Source organism: Physella acuta, unplaced genomic scaffold, assembly GCF_028476545.2.
Source record: "Physella acuta isolate Inbredline_101_S28 unplaced genomic scaffold, ASM2847654v3 ptg000017l, whole genome shotgun sequence".
NCBI lineage: Eukaryota > Metazoa > Mollusca > Gastropoda > Physidae > Physella > Physella acuta.
Window position 1 is genome coordinate 3,359,602 of NW_026731537.1, and position 18,174 is coordinate 3,377,775.

Below are 18,174 nucleotides of genomic sequence, written 5' to 3' on the forward strand. Positions count from 1 at the left end.
ACCGTAACGTGTATCGCCTGTAGTGATATTTATTAACCTTATGGGTTAGATTGGGGTTAGAATAATGCAAATATGTGGTTATGTTTAACCAGCGAGAACAGATTAGATTAAAACATCACTTAGACACAGGCCATTCTGGTTACAAAACTCTATTAAAAATTTAGCACATCGGATGCTTCGATGGTTTTCAACAATGGCATTTTCCAGAAACAAATAGAGGTGAAGTGGTTATTTCATAGGTAGCTCTACATATACAGTTACATATAGGCCTACTTACAACTACATATACAATTACATATAGACCTACTAACAACTACATATACAATTACATATAGACCTACTAACAACTACATATACAATTACATATAGACATACTAACAACTACATACAAAATTACATATAGGTCTACTAACAACCACATATAGTTACATATACAAACAAGCGTAAACAGCTTACAACCCTTGGGTCAATTGCTATTTCAGAATTGCCCCTCCCCACCTGCAAGACTACAAGACATTAATCTTAGCTAATTTTTGTGAGCCACAATTCAGTACCCAGCATGGGAAAAAACTACAGGTGTTATGCATGAAACGAGTTTCACCCCCCCCCCCCCCCCCCCCCCCCCCCCCAACACACAGCGAAATGGAATTAGCGCGAGGAGTCAGCAGCAAATGAGTAGCCCGGAGTTAAGTCCCCTGCCATGATACCACCAAAGGGAAATCATTCCTGACAGGCGGCCCCATCACGTGACCAACACAAAGCAACAACACCAAGGCCAACCCGATCCGATTACCGCATCAATCAATGGATATGTTCTGAAACAGACATCACCCACACCACCTATTGATTAGTGCGTATGTGCCGGCAACTTGGCCAACTCTAAACACGCGGGATACTTCTGGTCAGTCGCGCGCTGGACACACCAGGAAGTATTACGTCACGTCTAGAAATAGCCCAGCGTCCGGTAAAGAAGTGCTGAAACAACATCGTTGCTATTGGGTTACGTACCACGCATACAATGATTACGTAGTACCCAAGACACGAGCGAGGAGCGCAGACATAGCCTTGAAACAAATTGACATGTCTGGGCGACAGACGCGTGTTGTTTTTAGCGTCCATTAAACTCTGAACTGTTTTTTTTATAACTGTCAATTTGTTTTTCAATTTGTTTTTCAATTTGTGCAACTCGTAAATTTTGGTTTACAAGGGTGAACGTCCGATTTCCACATATGTGAAGTTAGCATGGAATAAGAAGATAGGGGTCGTCCATAAATGACGTCACACTCGTAGGGGGAGGGGGTCAGTAATTTTGTGACGGAAGGGGGGGGGGGGGTGACGTCACTTTTTTGCATTGTAAAAAAGAAATGTTAGAAAACGAGTTTTAGCCGTTATTTCGCGTTTTAGAAAACGGTTTTAATAAATTGTAATAAGAATTGAAAAAAAATACTCTATGTTGACAGTTCTGACAAGATTTTTGAAAAATATCGATGTTTTAAGAAAATTTCAACAGCAATTTTGAGGGGGGTTGTAGGCTGAGGTGTGACGACATTTTAGGGGGGGGGGGGTCTGGCTTTTTGTGAAGACGTGTGACGGAGGGGAGGTGGGGGGGGGGGGGGGTAAAAACGTCAAAAAAGCGTGACGTCATTTATGGATGACCCCCATACAGAAATATGTAAACACAAACTAGACTAACCATCGATGCTACACTGGGCTTTATCGTCAGTATCGTCTACGGTGCTACTGTATGTCTGCAGGTATGGGGACAATTGAAAGTTCTCTGTTACAGAATGTTCAGAAGGCGAAACGTCTTGACATGTTCTAAGAGGAATCTAAACAGCTCGTCTTATTACAATTGTCAGCGGGAAAATTCTAGGTCGTCACAGACAGCTGTGCAGGTAAAGTAGGACGGAGGAGGGGGGGGGGGGGGGCACGGAGGTTTGGGCAATCACACGGGGACAGGCCGTGTGTTGGGGCCCGTTCTCTTTGTTTAAACACAAAGTGCATTAACCCAAGCTTTACCCCCCGCCATTGAAACAAGCGAATGTTTGTCTGAAACAAATTTTTGTATTCCATTCCCTCGGCCGTACATGTCCCCATTGTACGCTCACGAAATTGCCCCCTCTCCCCACCCCTCCTCCCGTCGCTATGAGTGACCTTTTAAATGACAGGGACCTGTTAAACTACTCGAGATTTTTTTTTTAAATAATGGCGTGTAATTGTCTCCCTCTAGACCGAGTTACGTCCCTTTTGTTTTGCTGAGCGAGGTAAACTCGATGTGTTTGGACAGGGAGTGAATTGTTACAACTTTCTATAGATAACATAACAATAACATTTCTTTCCAATTCATTTAAAGGTTTAATTTTGTTGGACTGGGTATATTGTTTGAAATGGTGAGAGTGTGTATAACATTAAAAATGTGGAGTATCAATTTCAAAACTGTTTCCAGTGAAACATAAGCTTCTACATAAGAATAGGGAGAATTTGTGAATCAAGTGGTAATGTCTGTTATTGACTGTGTGACCTACTTAGGTCTAGTGATGTTTTATTTTGACATTGTTATAATACCATATATGGTCGATGGTGCAACAACCGGGTTTTTTCCCCTGTCTTACTAAGAGAGTCTAAGACTCAGAAATTTTCCATCAAGATCTGATTGATTGATTCAGACCAGATGACCACCCCAACCAATGGCCACATGAGTTGAGGGTAACCTCCCCTGGTGCCTAATTCTATAACTAGATCGCCCACAGGCGGCACGAAGCAGTCCGTTCTGACCACGCAGTCCATCTTGACCAGGCCGTCCATTTTGTCCGGCAGTCCATTCTGACCATTTGAACGTGAGAGAGCTTAAGTCCTGAGTGTGCTATGCATTCTTAAGTTGTTTAAGTATTCTAGTATTATATTACTTGTGGCCAAGTGATTCTTGATGCTATAGCAGTGTTATGTGACCTGTGGCTATTTTTATAAAGAGTTAGAATCTGTGATAGTATTTTTTCTTACGCTTTGTAAGTTGGGTTTTGTTATTTTCTAAACTAAATATTTTATCTTGTTTAACCTTGTGTTCTGCCACAACTGTGTTCACTTATTAAAGGTTGTATGCAGATTGAATGAGTTGTTAACTTCAATAGTTTCACTAGTTTTCCCTAGACCTCGAAATCGAGCCCTAGTGTGTTGTTGAGTTAGTGTTCATTCATTTAGGCTTTAGGCCATTTGCATATAACCCCAAGAAAGAATCCGGGGGCGTTCACCATCTATCTGGCTGGTAGATAGGTGTCCGTTACAACTGGGTTACCCAAATCTTAACGTTCTCTACACGCCAAACAGTATTAAGTAAATACCAGCTCACGTGATGAGAATCAAATATGGTGGTAGTTTGTTTACAAAACAAGACTTGATATCAGTGGCGTAGCGAGGTCAGGTGTTACCCGGTGCGGCCTTTAATGGTGTCACCCCCCAGAGGCGTGTCGACCCTTCCCAGGGACAAACTTTCAATTTTCGATTTGCACCCCCCCCCCCCACACCTCAACTGTCGATTTTAACCCCGTCCACAAACACTTTCAATTTGCCCCCCCCCCCCTCAAACTATCGATTTGCACCTTTTAAAAGACTATTTAACACTCGAATCAATCACTTAAAGTGGAATTATCATTTTTCTGTATATATTTAGCTATTTTTTGCCTTGGTGTCACCCCCCCCCCCCCTAAATGGTGTGTGTCCCCCTTGCTACGCCACTGCTTGATATTATTGGGATGTTCTCATTGTATTCCCATTTGATGTTGTTTTGGGTGTTGATCACCAACTAGTGACTTTAGATTCTGATCGAGAGTTTCTTTCATGTGGTATTTGGTGACTTCCGTATGTTTCATGGTCAACGGTGACATAGGGCTATGTGGTATGTAACGGTCAATGAAAAATTGTAGAAATCACTAAATGACAGTGAATTGTAGACATCACTAAATGACAAACAGTGGTCATCAATGACATCACTGACCATCACTTAATGACAAGTACACTGGTGATCCGACACTGACATTTACACATGTCATCTGATAGCACGGGTCCTGACACAAGCCTTTTGTTGTCACTGACACATCTGGCACCTGGCCAAACAGATGCCAGCTAAATGCTAACAGACGACACAACTGTCCTCATTAAGGTGGGGGAGACACATTTGTATGGCCCGGCCGTCACAGCAAGGGGCGACAACACTGGTTACAAAACATTTCGGCCCTATGGAGTTACCGACCCTTTTTTTTTAAACTTAACGAATTGAGTTATTTGTAGCTGTGACGTGGATGAGATGTGTTTATTTTACACATCTGACCGTGTTTCACATTTCTTGAGCGAGCACCTTACACAGCCTAACACAACCAAATCTGATGGACAGACGAGGCTATGGCGTGTATGTGTGTGTGTGGGGGGGGGGGGGGGGGGGTTGCCTACTAAAATTTACATAAAAATGTCTTCCGACCTGGAAAAACTGATAAGGTTGTAATGTTTTCTCCTGTGAATGTTATCCCCTACAAATGGGCACCTAACCAAGGTCAAGTAGCCTGGGTGTTGGTGTACTATGGGCCATGCTTATAACATGAGATATATCAATACGTCTTTAGTTCAGCCTTGATACTGAATGTGGGGTCAATATTTTAGGTAGGGAAAGGGCAGGTGGGAGGAGAGGGGGGGGGCGCTTACCCGAATTTCATACCTGGCCATCCAACGGGTCTTGAACTAACGTCTTTACGCATGACCTACATTCAAAACACATCTTAGGGTGTTAGGCCAGCGAACATGGCGACCTCCCACCAGGCTAACCAGTACCTGTTATGAAAACTCAGTTTAGCGTGCCTGTTTAGCGTGCCTGTTTAGCGTGCCTGTTTAGCGTGCCTGTTTAGCGTGCCTGTTTAGCGTGCCTGTTTAGCGTGCCTGTTTAGCGTGCCTGTTTAGCGTGCCTGTTTAGCGTGCCTGTTTAGCGTGCCTGTTTAGCGTGCCTGTTTAGCGTGCCTGTTTAGCGTGCCTGTTTAGCGTGCCTGTTTAGCGTGCCTGTTTAGCGTGCCTGTTTAGCGTGGGTTAGAGTTTCGAGCGTTTATAATAACCAGCTAAAACACAGAGTATCTGTTGCTTGATGCACGTCCTGCGTATATCACCTAATAGATTGTTGTGTAGTAATTTTTTTGCACTACTGCAGGTGATCGGGTAATCAGTAGGCTTCGTATAATCGATAGCCTACGGGTGATCGGTTGATGTGTTGCCTACATACGATCGATGTCTACGACCCATACAAACGTATTACAACAGCGATGTAAAAGTTAAAATCTTTAAACAAAATGTTACGTTCACTTTAGCTGCCTCATATGGCATCGTGGCTTTTCAAATATAAAGTGATCAAGTTATACAACTACGACTTCAACGTAATTAAGTTAGCAGGCGATACTGACCCGCATCGCTAGAAGACGATACCAACCAGCATCGTTAGCATACGATACTAACCAGCATCGTTATCAGACGATACTAACCAGTATCGTTAGCATACGATACTTACCAGTATCTTTAGCAGACGATACTAACCCGCATCGTTAGCAGACGATACTAACAGTATCGTTAGCAGACGATACTAACCAGCATCGTTATCAGACGATACTAACCAGCATCGTTATCAGACGATACTAACCAGTATCGTTAGCATACGATACTAACCAGCATCGTTGTGGATGATACTAACCAGCATCGTTAGCAGACGATACTTAAAGCATCATTAGCAAACGATACTAACCACCATCGTTAGCAAACGATACTTACCAGCATCGTTAGCAGACGATACTGTGACCTACTTAGGTCGAGTCAGGTTCTATTTTTATTTTGACTTTGTATAATACCTTATATGGAGTGATTGTGCAACAACCGGAAAATTTCCACTGACTTATTAAGGGGTCTAAGACATAGAAATTTTCCATTAAGATCTGATTGAATGATTCTAATCAGATGACCATCCCGACCAATGGCTACATGAGTTGAGGATAATCTCCCCTGTTGCAGAAGTCTTTAATTGCCCCGCACACTCGCAACACGAGGCAGTCTACAGGGCGATTTTACCTTGGTCAGGCAGCCGTCCATATTGTCCGGCTATAGACTCTGACCATTTGAACGTGAGAGAACTTAAGTCCTGTGTGTGCCTTGCTTTCTTAAGTTGATTTAAACTTCTAGTATAATATTACTCGTCGCTGAGTTATTCTAGTAGCTATAGCAGTGTTGTGTGGCCTGTAGTTTTTTAGACAGTGTAGAAATCTGTGATAGTGTTTTTCCTACATTTTGTAAGTTGTGTTTTGATATTTTATACATTAAATATTTTAACTAGTTCAACCTTGTGTTTTGCCGCAACTGTGTTCGCTGATTAAAGTTGTATGTAGATTGGATGAGTGTTAATTACAATAGTATCACTAGTTTACCCTAGACATTGAATTCGAGCCCTAGTGTGCCGTTGTGTTAGTGTTCATCCACTTAGGCCGTAAGGCATTTGCATATGACCCCGAAAAAAGAATCCGGGGACGTTCACCGTCTATTTGGCTGATAGATAGGGGACGTTACAATACTAACCAGTATCGTTAGCAAACGATACTTACCAGCATCGTTAGCAGACGATACTAACCAGCATCGTTAGCAGACGATACTAACCAGCACCGTAAATAGACGATACTAGCCACTATCGTTAGCAAACGATACTGACCAGCATCGTTAGTGGACTATACTGAACCTGCGGAACTAAAAGGGCTGTAGCTAAGACACAGATACTACACGTATCCACGTTTTCGTATCACTGTGGGTGGGTAGGGCAAGAGGGTCAAAAAAGGGAGGGGGTGGGGGTGGTATTGATTTCATCGTTGTGTAATCTAAACGGTATTTTTGCCAAGAAACTACTCATCTTGGCCAAGAACACGATACAGTGCAAACACTTTGCTTCCAGATATTTATTCAACCCCCCCCCCGTTTTTATATTATAATATTTGCGGAATTAAAAAAGATATTTCCATTTACTTTCAGGATACTGGCAAATCCCCTTATCTGACCGTGCAAAAGAAATATCTGCTTTTGTAACCCCTAATGGTTTTTATAGATACAAACGTATGCCCTTTGGTATGCGAAATGCTGGTCAAACTTTCCAGAGAGTCATTAACTCTGTCATTGCTGACATAGACCAATGTGAGGCCTACATAGATGATATAGTTGTATTTTCTAATACTTTTGAAGAACATATTGTTCAGTTGACTAACCTTTTTAGAAAATTGTCTGAAGTGAATTTTACTGTAAACTTGCATAAAAGTGATTTCTGTAAAGCTTCAATTACCTATTTGGGTTATCAAGTGGGAACGAACCAAGTTCGGCCCATTGAAGCTAAAGTAGATGCTATTGTAAGGTTACCACCTCCCAAAAATTGTAAAGAAATCAAAAAGTTCCTTGGGATGGCTGGTTACTATAGACGGTTCTGTCAAAACTTTTCAGCTATTGCTGAACCTCTTACTGCATTATTGAAAAAGGGTGTTGAGTTTGAATGGTCAGATAAATGTCAAGAAGCTTTTTTTACCATTAAGTCATTTCTATCTAATGCTCCTGTTATGGCTGCACCAAATTTCAGCAAGCCCTTTAAACTTGCCATTGATGCTAGCAACTTAGCCATTGGCTCAGTCCTATTTCAAGAAGACAACATGGGAATTGACCATCCCATTGCCTTTTTTTCCAGGAAGTTAAATGAAAACCAAAAGAATTATTCTACTATTGAAAAAGAGGCTTTAGCTTTGGTTTTGTCATTACAACATTTTGAAGTCTATGTCTCTTCTTCAACCAATCCAGTCAGAGTGTTTTCTGACCATGATCCCCTGAAATTTACCTCTAAGTTAGGACAGACAAATCAAAGAATATTGAGATGGTGCTTATATTTCCAAAATTTTAATCTGGAAATTTCACACATTAAGGGTAGTGATAATGTAGTGGCTGATTGTTTGTCAAGGATGTAAAATCTTGTTACACACATTGATCATGTGACATGCTTTGTGGTTCTTTAGGACCATAGACAGGTTTTGTTTGAGTGTCACTCATATGGAAATGAGTGGTGTGAGTTTTGAATTTTTTTCAAAATTCCATTCCTGTTGAATATTTTGTTTATTTTCAGGTGAACCTTAATTAAAGGTGGTTTTTTATTATATGTAATCTTTTATAATAATATGTCTCATATGACTCAATTGATATTGTAGCTAGTCATTGAAATAAAGGTCTTACCCTGGCGGGTTTACCACTTTTAATATCCACATGGAAATATTGTAATACCCTTTTTTGAGGGATTTTGATGTATAATTACCTTTTGAAGGGTTACTTCCCTTTTACCAATTGTAAAAGTTTGAGTTACTTCCCTTTTATGTTCAGGGATATTTTCATCTGGTATTATGATTTTGATTGCCTACATTTGTAAAAACATTTTTTAATTTCATTGCCAGATTGGTTCCTTATGTATGTTTTTGTGGAACCTATCTGTCACTTCCAAAAAGGGAGGGGATGTGACCTACTTAGGTCGAGTCAGGTTCTATTTTTATTTTGACTTTGTATAATACCTTATATGGAGTGATTGTGCAACAACCGGAAAATTTCCACTGACTTATTAAGGGGTCTAAGACATAGAAATTTTCCATTAAGATCTGATTGAATGATTCTAATCAGATGACCATCCCGACCAATGGCTACATGAGTTGAGGATAATCTCCCCTGTTGCAGAAGTCTTTAATTGCCCCGCACACTCGCAACACGAGGCAGTCTACAGGGCGATTTTACCTTGGTCAGGCAGCCGTCCATATTGTCCGGCTATAGACTCTGACCATTTGAACGTGAGAGAACTTAAGTCCTGTGTGTGCCTTGCTTTCTTAAGTTGATTTAAACTTCTAGTATAATATTACTCGTCGCTGAGTTATTCTAGTAGCTATAGCAGTGTTGTGTGGCCTGTAGTTTTTTAGACAGTGTAGAAATCTGTGATAGTGTTTTTCCTACATTTTGTAAGTTGTGTTTTGATATTTTATACATTAAATATTTTAACTAGTTCAACCTTGTGTTTTGCCGCAACTGTGTTCGCTGATTAAAGTTGTATGTAGATTGGATGAGTGTTAATTACAATAGTATCACTAGTTTACCCTAGACATTGAATTCGAGCCCTAGTGTGCCGTTGTGTTAGTGTTCATCCACTTAGGCCGTAAGGCATTTGCATATGACCCCGAAAAAAGAATCCGGGGACGTTCACCGTCTATTTGGCTGATAGATAGGGGACGTTACAATACTAACCAGTATCGTTAGCAAACGATACTTACCAGCATCGTTAGCAGACGATACTAACCAGCATCGTTAGCAGACGATACTAACCAGCACCGTAAATAGACGATACTAGCCACTATCGTTAGCAAACGATACTGACCAGCATCGTTAGTGGACTATACTGAACCTGCGGAACTAAAAGGGCTGTAGCTAAGACACAGATACTACACGTATCCACGTTTTCGTATCACTGTGGGTGGGTAGGGCAAGAGGGTCAAAAAAGGGAGGGGGTGGGGGTGGTATTGATTTCATCGTTGTGTAATCTAAACGGTATTTTTGCCAAGAAACTACTCATCTTGGCCAAGAACACGATACAGTGCAAACACTTTGCTTCCAGATATTTATTCAACCCCCCCCCCCCCCCCGTTTTTATATTATAATATTTGCGGAATTAAAAAAGATATTTCCATAACTCTTGGATCATCCTTAAACTCCATATTTAAAGATAATTAAGCTTAGAAGCGAATTTATTCTAAACACTGCATCTATTATATATTCCATTTTTTACATAGCATTAATTAATGTTGATTTCATTGTTTAACACGACATCATTCAATGTTGATTTAATTACACAGCACCGTGTCAATTAATGTTAATTTATTTGTTGAACAAAGCATCAATTAATCTTGATTTCATTCCTTCTGTGTTGTGACGCTCTCTATGGGAAAACTACAATCAAGGGGAGATCAGCCCGTCCGGTTTTCTTTAGGAAGTCAAGATCACTTCAGCCTAGTGCTATAAATAGTTCACTGGGGTATTACGTAATGTTTCCAGACGAAAATTGTCCCGTCAAGACCGCTCGGGCTTTCTTCCCACAGCAGACGAGAGGAAGTGTCCTTTGTCCGTAGTTTGGCTGTGGTGGTAGACCACGGATGTAGATGTTGCAAGGGTCAGTCGAGTGTGTGGGTACAGGTGAACTTAATCAACCAGACCATACCTGGCCATACCTGTTAAGCCGGTGTACTTATCGTGGCCACTCGGGGTCAGAGGAAGGTGCTCTTCTGGCCACTCTACTGACCTCACAATGGCCGTGTTACCCTCCAGTGTTATCAACACAGCAGGGCCGGGAGTCACGTGGCCTAATCAGAAATCAATGAGCACTGTTTAAATACGACACCCGGAGTTAAGTTAGCTCGACTCTAGCGCAAGATATAACTAGGGGGTCACGTGATTTGTTAAACATTCTCTTTGTACCGCGTGATACACGGATTAAACTTGCCGGGTGATCGGATTAGATTAGACTTCATGAATTTGTAAAGGTTAAATACGATACAGCAGCCGTTGGTATACTATTAAAAGTTAATTTTCTGATGCTTGTAGTTGGCAGAGGGATGTCGGCAAGTAATGGAGAGGTTTGATATGGGAGATAGGGCTGTATTTATCAACTTAGGGCTGTGATGTATCAACATAGGTCTCTAATGTATCAACACAGTATCAACATAGGACTGTGTCACATCAACAACGTATCAACATAGAACTGCACTATCAACATAGGATGGTGTCGCATCAACCACGTATCAACATGGCACAGTGCCGCATCAACATAGGATCGTGCTCTATCAACATCTGCCACCTGTTACGCTTGGCTGGGTTTCCCCAGCGTGAGACCTCCACACGTCTCGTCTCCTACGCCACTTCCGCTGTGTGGGTTTTGTCGTCACTTCCGCCGTGTGCTTTCTATCACCCGTGGGACCAGCTCTTGCATTGTTGTTCTCTCCATTAGATTTGGAGCACCCCCACAACACAAGGGCGGTCCTTTGACCCCCCCCCTCAGCCCCCCCCCCCCTACCTCCCGGTACTGCACCGGATTATCTGTCACAGTTCTGTCGCCCTTACCGGGTGGGATTTAAATTTGTTAAATGACTACTGATAAGCAGGAGAGATAACTTGTGTTGACTGAAGATAAGAACACGTAACTTTTGCAGTAACAAAGTCGGTATTTTGTTGACAAGTTCTGTAGCGGATGTGACATTATATGTCAATATTTATATGTGACGGATGTGACATTATATGACAAGATTTATATGTAACAAGATTATATGACAAGATTTGTTGACAAACTCTGTAACAGATGTGACATTATATTACAAGAGTTGTAAGTTATGTAACAAATGTGAGTTTAAATGACAAAAAAAAACTGCTTGGGTTCTGATGCGGTTTAGAGCAGGAAGTGGACCAAGAAGCTCACGAATCCCACTTTAATACAAAGACTAGGGACTGGACCATAAACTAACGAATCCCACTTTTCCACTTTCACCAAATCTCATTGAACCTTATCTTTACCACTATACCCCTTCACCACAAGAACTAACCTAGAACTAACCTTGCTGTTAAATTTACGACAATCTTCATACAACGAATTGGTTTACAACTACATGAAGATTTTATATTCTGATGATAAAACTCTGGCTACATAATGGAATTCTCTACTTTGTGAACCAGAAGAGGACAGAAGCTACCAGGCTGTAACAACAGAATCCTTACATTGATGCTGGCATCTGACTGAGACTGACCTTGAGCTAGATGCCACAGCGAATATAAGCATGTTTGTATATTTGTATCCCGTAGATGGGTAGGACCTTGAACAAGATACCATAGCGTAGAATATAAGCATGTTTGTAGATTTGGACCCCGCAGAAGGGTGGGACCTTGGACTAGATACCACTGCTCATGGTGCGTGGAATATAAGCATGTTTGTTGTAGATTTGGATCCCGCAGAAAGGTAGGACCTTGGACAAGATACCACAGCTCAGTTATTAAAGTTAGGACTGCTTAGTCAGCGGTTTATTAACTAAGACCAACGAAATTTGAGTAACACGTGACACAGAATGTACGACATAAAATAAATCTTGAGGGGGGAATTATGAGGTTGGATGATGTGGCGGTGACGTGTTGAATCACTAGGTTGTTTGTTGATAATTACAGCCTGCGTCAAGTCAACAAACAACACATGTGATAGATGACTGGGGGGGGGGGTGTGACAGACATAAGACAACACACCGGACCATATAATTATAGCGTCAACCTGGGCCGGACAAATTAACGTGAGTCACTGACTGCAGGTGTAGCTACATGTTTGGGTTGAGGGGGGGGGGCACCGGTGTGGGTGGTAGATCCTAACAAGGTAGGTTTAAGTGAGGGTCCTACACAAATTAAGGACAGAACCACCCCCCCCACACCCTCTCCCCAACCCACCTGGATAGTATAATGGAAGACCATTGTTTTGTCGGTAAAACATTCCACGGTGATTAATGTCTCGTGTCGAGTTTATGTCAAAGACTTTTGTCTGGCTTTTTATTTTTGTCTGTCTAAAATTAGTTTAATTCGTGCAATGCGCTACTTTCAATTTTTTCTCTTTTCATTAACCGCAGAGCAATCCGAAGTACTAGAGAAAGAAAAGGAACTATTCCACACAAAAACTAGGAATGAAAATTAAGCTGAATATTTTAATGTGGTCAGTTCCCATACGCTAGTCTTTTAATCGACAAAAAACTCCTCCGACCACAGCAACGTATTCTAAAATGACTCCATTAGCCGATTTACCATAACGATACATTTGTGCCACGGCATTCAAAACAAGCAGCTAATATTTCCATACAGACATAAGAAAGATAAAGTATTGAATACAGTATTCGTAACAAGCATTAGCCGATACTTCCATAAGGTCATAACAGCGATACAGTATTCGATACAGTACTCGATACAAACATTAGCTAATAAAGACATCACAACGATACTGTACTCGATACAGTATTCGTTACAATATTTGATTCAAACATAAGCCAATAAAGACATCATTATAGCGATACAGTATTCGATACAGTACTCGTTACTAACATTAGCTAATAACGACATCACAACGAAAGTGTACTCGATGCAGTATTCGATACAGTACTCGATACAAACTTTGGCTAATAAAGACATCACAAGAAAATAATTTTTAGAAACATACCTTGCCCATTAACTCCGGAAAGACAACAAAACGATACAGTATGTAATCGATACACACAAAAAACGCGAGTATTGGAATCCCAGAGGACGGTGTGTGTGTGGGGGGGGGGGGGGGTGGTACTCAGTATTATTTACATCATCATTCTTTATTTCTCCCACTCAGTGAACCAGCGAATGTCCTTTATCGTCGGGTGTGAGACGGGTTTCAGTAAATAGTTAATAGCATGGCTGGACAATTGGTGGGCTGCACTCACCTGCCCCCTCACATCCTCACCTCCCCACACCTCCCCACACCTCCCCACACCTCCCCACACCTCCCAGCCCCATACACCCCCACCCCTCGTCTGTACATGCACTGTTATACAGAGAGAAAAAAAATCGGATCTCGGAGAGATTTATTTCCATCCCCCCCCCCCCCCAACGAAATCCTTCTGAGACCAAGTCGTGTTTGGGTAATTAGTCGCTATGCGAAATTAATTCAAATCTAATTAACGCCCAATCACCGACCCGTCTGCGCACTCACCCCAGAAGTAAATGGCGGCTGAAAGAAGCAAATCTCATTCAACGTTTGGCTACACATTCATAGGTTGGGCTGCACATCATTCAGATGTTGGGCTATACATCATTCAGATGTTGGGCTACACATCATTCAGATGTTGGGCTACACATCACTCGGATGTTGGGCTACACATCATTCAGATATTGGGCTACACATCATTCATAGGTTGGGCTACACATCATTCAGATGTTGGTGACGCCCATGCAAGACTAGAATACCCAGTACTAAATATATTACGATCAGAATTGCAAAACTAAAAATAATAATGCAGACATTATTGCAGTCCCGAGTATAATTGAAGCGCTAAGTTGATAAATTATTAATGCAAGCTTGCTATTCGGTGAGCTTAAGAGATTGTATTTATGGGTTGGTGCAGTTCTGTGTAAGACCTAGCGAGTTGGTGTGGGTTGGTGTAACACCTAATGGATTGGTGCTGGGTTGTGTATGATCTAATGGGTTGGTGCAATTGGTATAAGACCTAATGAGTTGATGTGGGTTTGGTTAAAAGTATCAAAGTACACGCCATTTTTCACGCTATATAATACGTTTTAATTTCAATTACTGAACTATATTTTCTGAAAGAAAGGATATGCAACTTTTTAAAATAAATGTTAACTGTTGTCCTATATAATATATAATTTTAAATATTTTCTCGTCCAAACATCTTCACGAAAGTTCAAACTAAATCTAAACAACCGCAACATTCAAAAAATGACCAAAAACGTAAATATGCCAAGTAGCCAAAAAACTTGAACATTGGCTTCCTTGAACTGCTATAAATAGTAACATTTTGACTCTACAAATACACATAGAAACGTTTGATGAATATCGCAGTGTATAAACAAATGAGCAAAATATCAGACGTGACCCAGTTTCTCTGGAAAATCCCAGCATGCATCTAGCTGTGAGTAGAACAGTCAGCCATTGTCTCGCACGTGCGCGGGAAAAAAGACCAGGTTTGAATCTACCAGCAGCCGACAGTGGCAGCACTTGTGCTAGAATAGGAACCTGTCACTTGGCCATCTATAAGGCCCTCTTGTGTCTGGGGGGGAGGGGGGGGGGGGTTAAAACTGTGACTTGGCCATCTATAAGGCCCTCTTGTGTCTGGGGGTTAAAAAAAACATTACACTTTTTCTTTCTCGACAAAACTCAAATAAAGCCGTTGTAATGTGTTCAAGTGTTTTAAAAACACTTGGTTGCCAAGGTAAACAATCTTCGGTTGAAAATAGGACAAGTGATAAGTTAAAGTGTTCTTAGATTACTGAAACTGAGATGGAGGTCTATAATAACAGGGGTGTATATTTATAGCCAGAATTACCTGGCTGAAGTATGAGATGTAGAGGGGGGGGGGGGCAGAGATGTGAAATGCCCAGTCACGTGATGTAAAGAGGTTTGTGTGATTCACGTTCATCGATGAACTGCTAAACTGATAGGTCGAGGTTAGTCCGTCCTGCGTATATTTAGATTCAATAAGGTGTATAGCAGACTTGCCCAGAGAGACATAGCATTTGCAAGACGTAGCACTTAGCAGATTTAGCATTCAACAAATTTAGTATTCAACAGATTTAGCATTCAACAGATTTAGTATTCAACAAATTTAGCATTCAACAAATTTAGCATTCAACAAATTTAGCATTCAACAAAGTTAGCACTCTACATATTGAGCACACAACAAAGTTAGCACTCAATGAAGTTAGCACCCAAGAAATTTAGCACTCAACAAAGATAGCACTCAATGAAGTTAGCACTCGAAAAATTTAGCAGGCAACAGATTTAACACTCATCAGATTACGCAAGGCTTCTCGGCGTATAATAAAGCTTCTTATTTTAACAAGTCTTCGTGTCTTTAACCCATATTGCAACAAACGGGTGTCAATAGTTTTATCATTACTTCTATCAACGCAGGCAGGACTATTAGTATTATTGTTATACTTTTGCTACTAATTTAACGATATACAACCCTGTCCATAACCTTAGGCTAAAGCCTAGCCGCAGTTCGTGTCCACAATCCAGACCCTAGCAATAACCCTAACAAAGGTAATAAGTGGAAAAAACCTCTATTGTTTTACCGGTGTTTTTTTAATAGACGTTTATCAAGGCACCAATATGGCGCCTGTTTCTTGGGTTTTCCCGTTAGGGAAAAATGATACAAAACATACATAGAAGAGAAACACATTACTACACGTCAAAATAACGCAGCATTAATGCTTGGAGGAGTTTCTCTTATACAAGGTAGACTGCCGGTGGGGTGGGGGATTGGATAAAGGTGTGGGAATGGGGGGTGGGTGGGGGTCTGGTGTGGGGGTGTGGGGGTGTGGGGTGATTAATAAACCATCTCACTTTCCCTTCCCACCGAGGCGGGCGAGACAAAGGGAAGACGTCATGTTCCTAGTCTCATTATTTGCTCTTTGAGAGGGCAACAGGCACCAAAGCAATACGACAACAAAGCAAAGGTCACGGTACCGGCTGAAGGTCACCGTGTGCGGGTTTTCTCCCCCTGCAGCGGTAGATCACCTGGTGAGTGTAGGTGGTGCTGTGAACTTTTCGTCGGTGGGGTGAGGAGGGTGGGGGGGGGGGGTGAGACTTGGGGCTTTCATTCACATGTGCTCTTCACTTTTCATGTTACTTTCTCACTTGGTTTTTTTTTTTTTTGCTTCACTTTTTAACAATTTTTCACTTTATCCGAAAGTCTCAAGTTCGAATCCTGGTATCGTTGGTAAAACGTCCCTGAGTCCACCCACACTTTAATTAACTTATACCTACATTTTTATCCAATAAAAATTTGCTTCGTAAAACTGCTACTAAAATCGTAGTAGCCAAGGTGTTGAGTTTATATTTGACTATTTATTCCACACGGACAGAAGCGTATTGGCCGTATTCTATCGCTCGTTGTGAAGGGGGAGGCTGGGGAATTCGTGAGAGTGTGTTGGTCTATTGACATCTCAGGATGTCACCACAGTGACAACACGCCATTAGGTCAACACCACACCATTAGGTCAACACGACAGTGACAACACACCATTAGGTCAACACGACAACACACCATTAGGTCAACACGACAGTGACAACACACCATTAGGTCAACACGACAGTGACAACACACCATTAGATCAACACGACAACACACCATTAGGTCAACACGACAACACACCATTAGGTCAACACGACAGTGACAACACACCATTAGGTCAACACGACAGTGACAACACACCATTAGGTCAACACCACAGTGACAACACGCCATTAGGTCAACACCACAGTGACAATACACCATTAGGTCAACACCACAGTGACAATACACCATTAGGTCAACACCACAGTGACAATACACCATTAGGTCAACACCACAGTGACAATACACCATTAGGTCAACACCACAGTGATAACACACCATTAGGTCAACACCACAGTGATAACACACCATTAGGTCAACACCACAGTGACAACACACCATTAGGTCAATACCACAGTGACAACACACCATTAGGTCAACACGACAACACACCATTAGGTCAACACCACAGTGACAACACACCATTAGGTCAACACCACAGTGACAACACACCATTAGGTCAACACGACAGTGACAACACACCATTAGGTCAACACGACAACACACCATTAGGTCAACACCACAGTGACAACACACCATTAGGTCAACACGACAACACACCATTAGGTCAACACGACAACACACCATTAGGTCAACACCACAGTGACAACACACCATTAGGTCAACACCACAGTGACAACACACCATTAGGTCAACACCACAGTGACAACACACCATTAGGTCAACACCACAGTAGCCAGCGGTAAGAGAAGAACTGTCACGTGGGCCGTGGTTCTCACATCTCAGTCGGCACCCACACCCCCACCACCACCACCAACAACAACAATATCACACAACAACAACGTGGAATTTGTTACACATCTATTGTTATTACCCCTTCCTTAAAAAGGGTGTCACTGTATCAGAGTATTTTATTTATTTGTAGCTGCGACACAAACCAGTGGTAAAGGCCCTATAATACTAATCCAATGCTCTCGAAATTTGTTTTTTCACCGTCTAGAAGACGGTTGATCATCACCACCACCACAATCTCCTGTTTGTTAGATGACAAACTTGCATTCAGAGTTGTCTACCCTTTTGATTGTAGTGTGTTCTGTTTTAATGAATGGTTTCACCCTCGGTAAATAATTAGGTAACGTGACGGCATTGTTGTTGTGTGACAGGTGACGTCATTGTCTGACGTCTAAAATTTATACAAACAATTAGTCACACCGCCCCCCCCCCCCCCACACACACAGAACACACA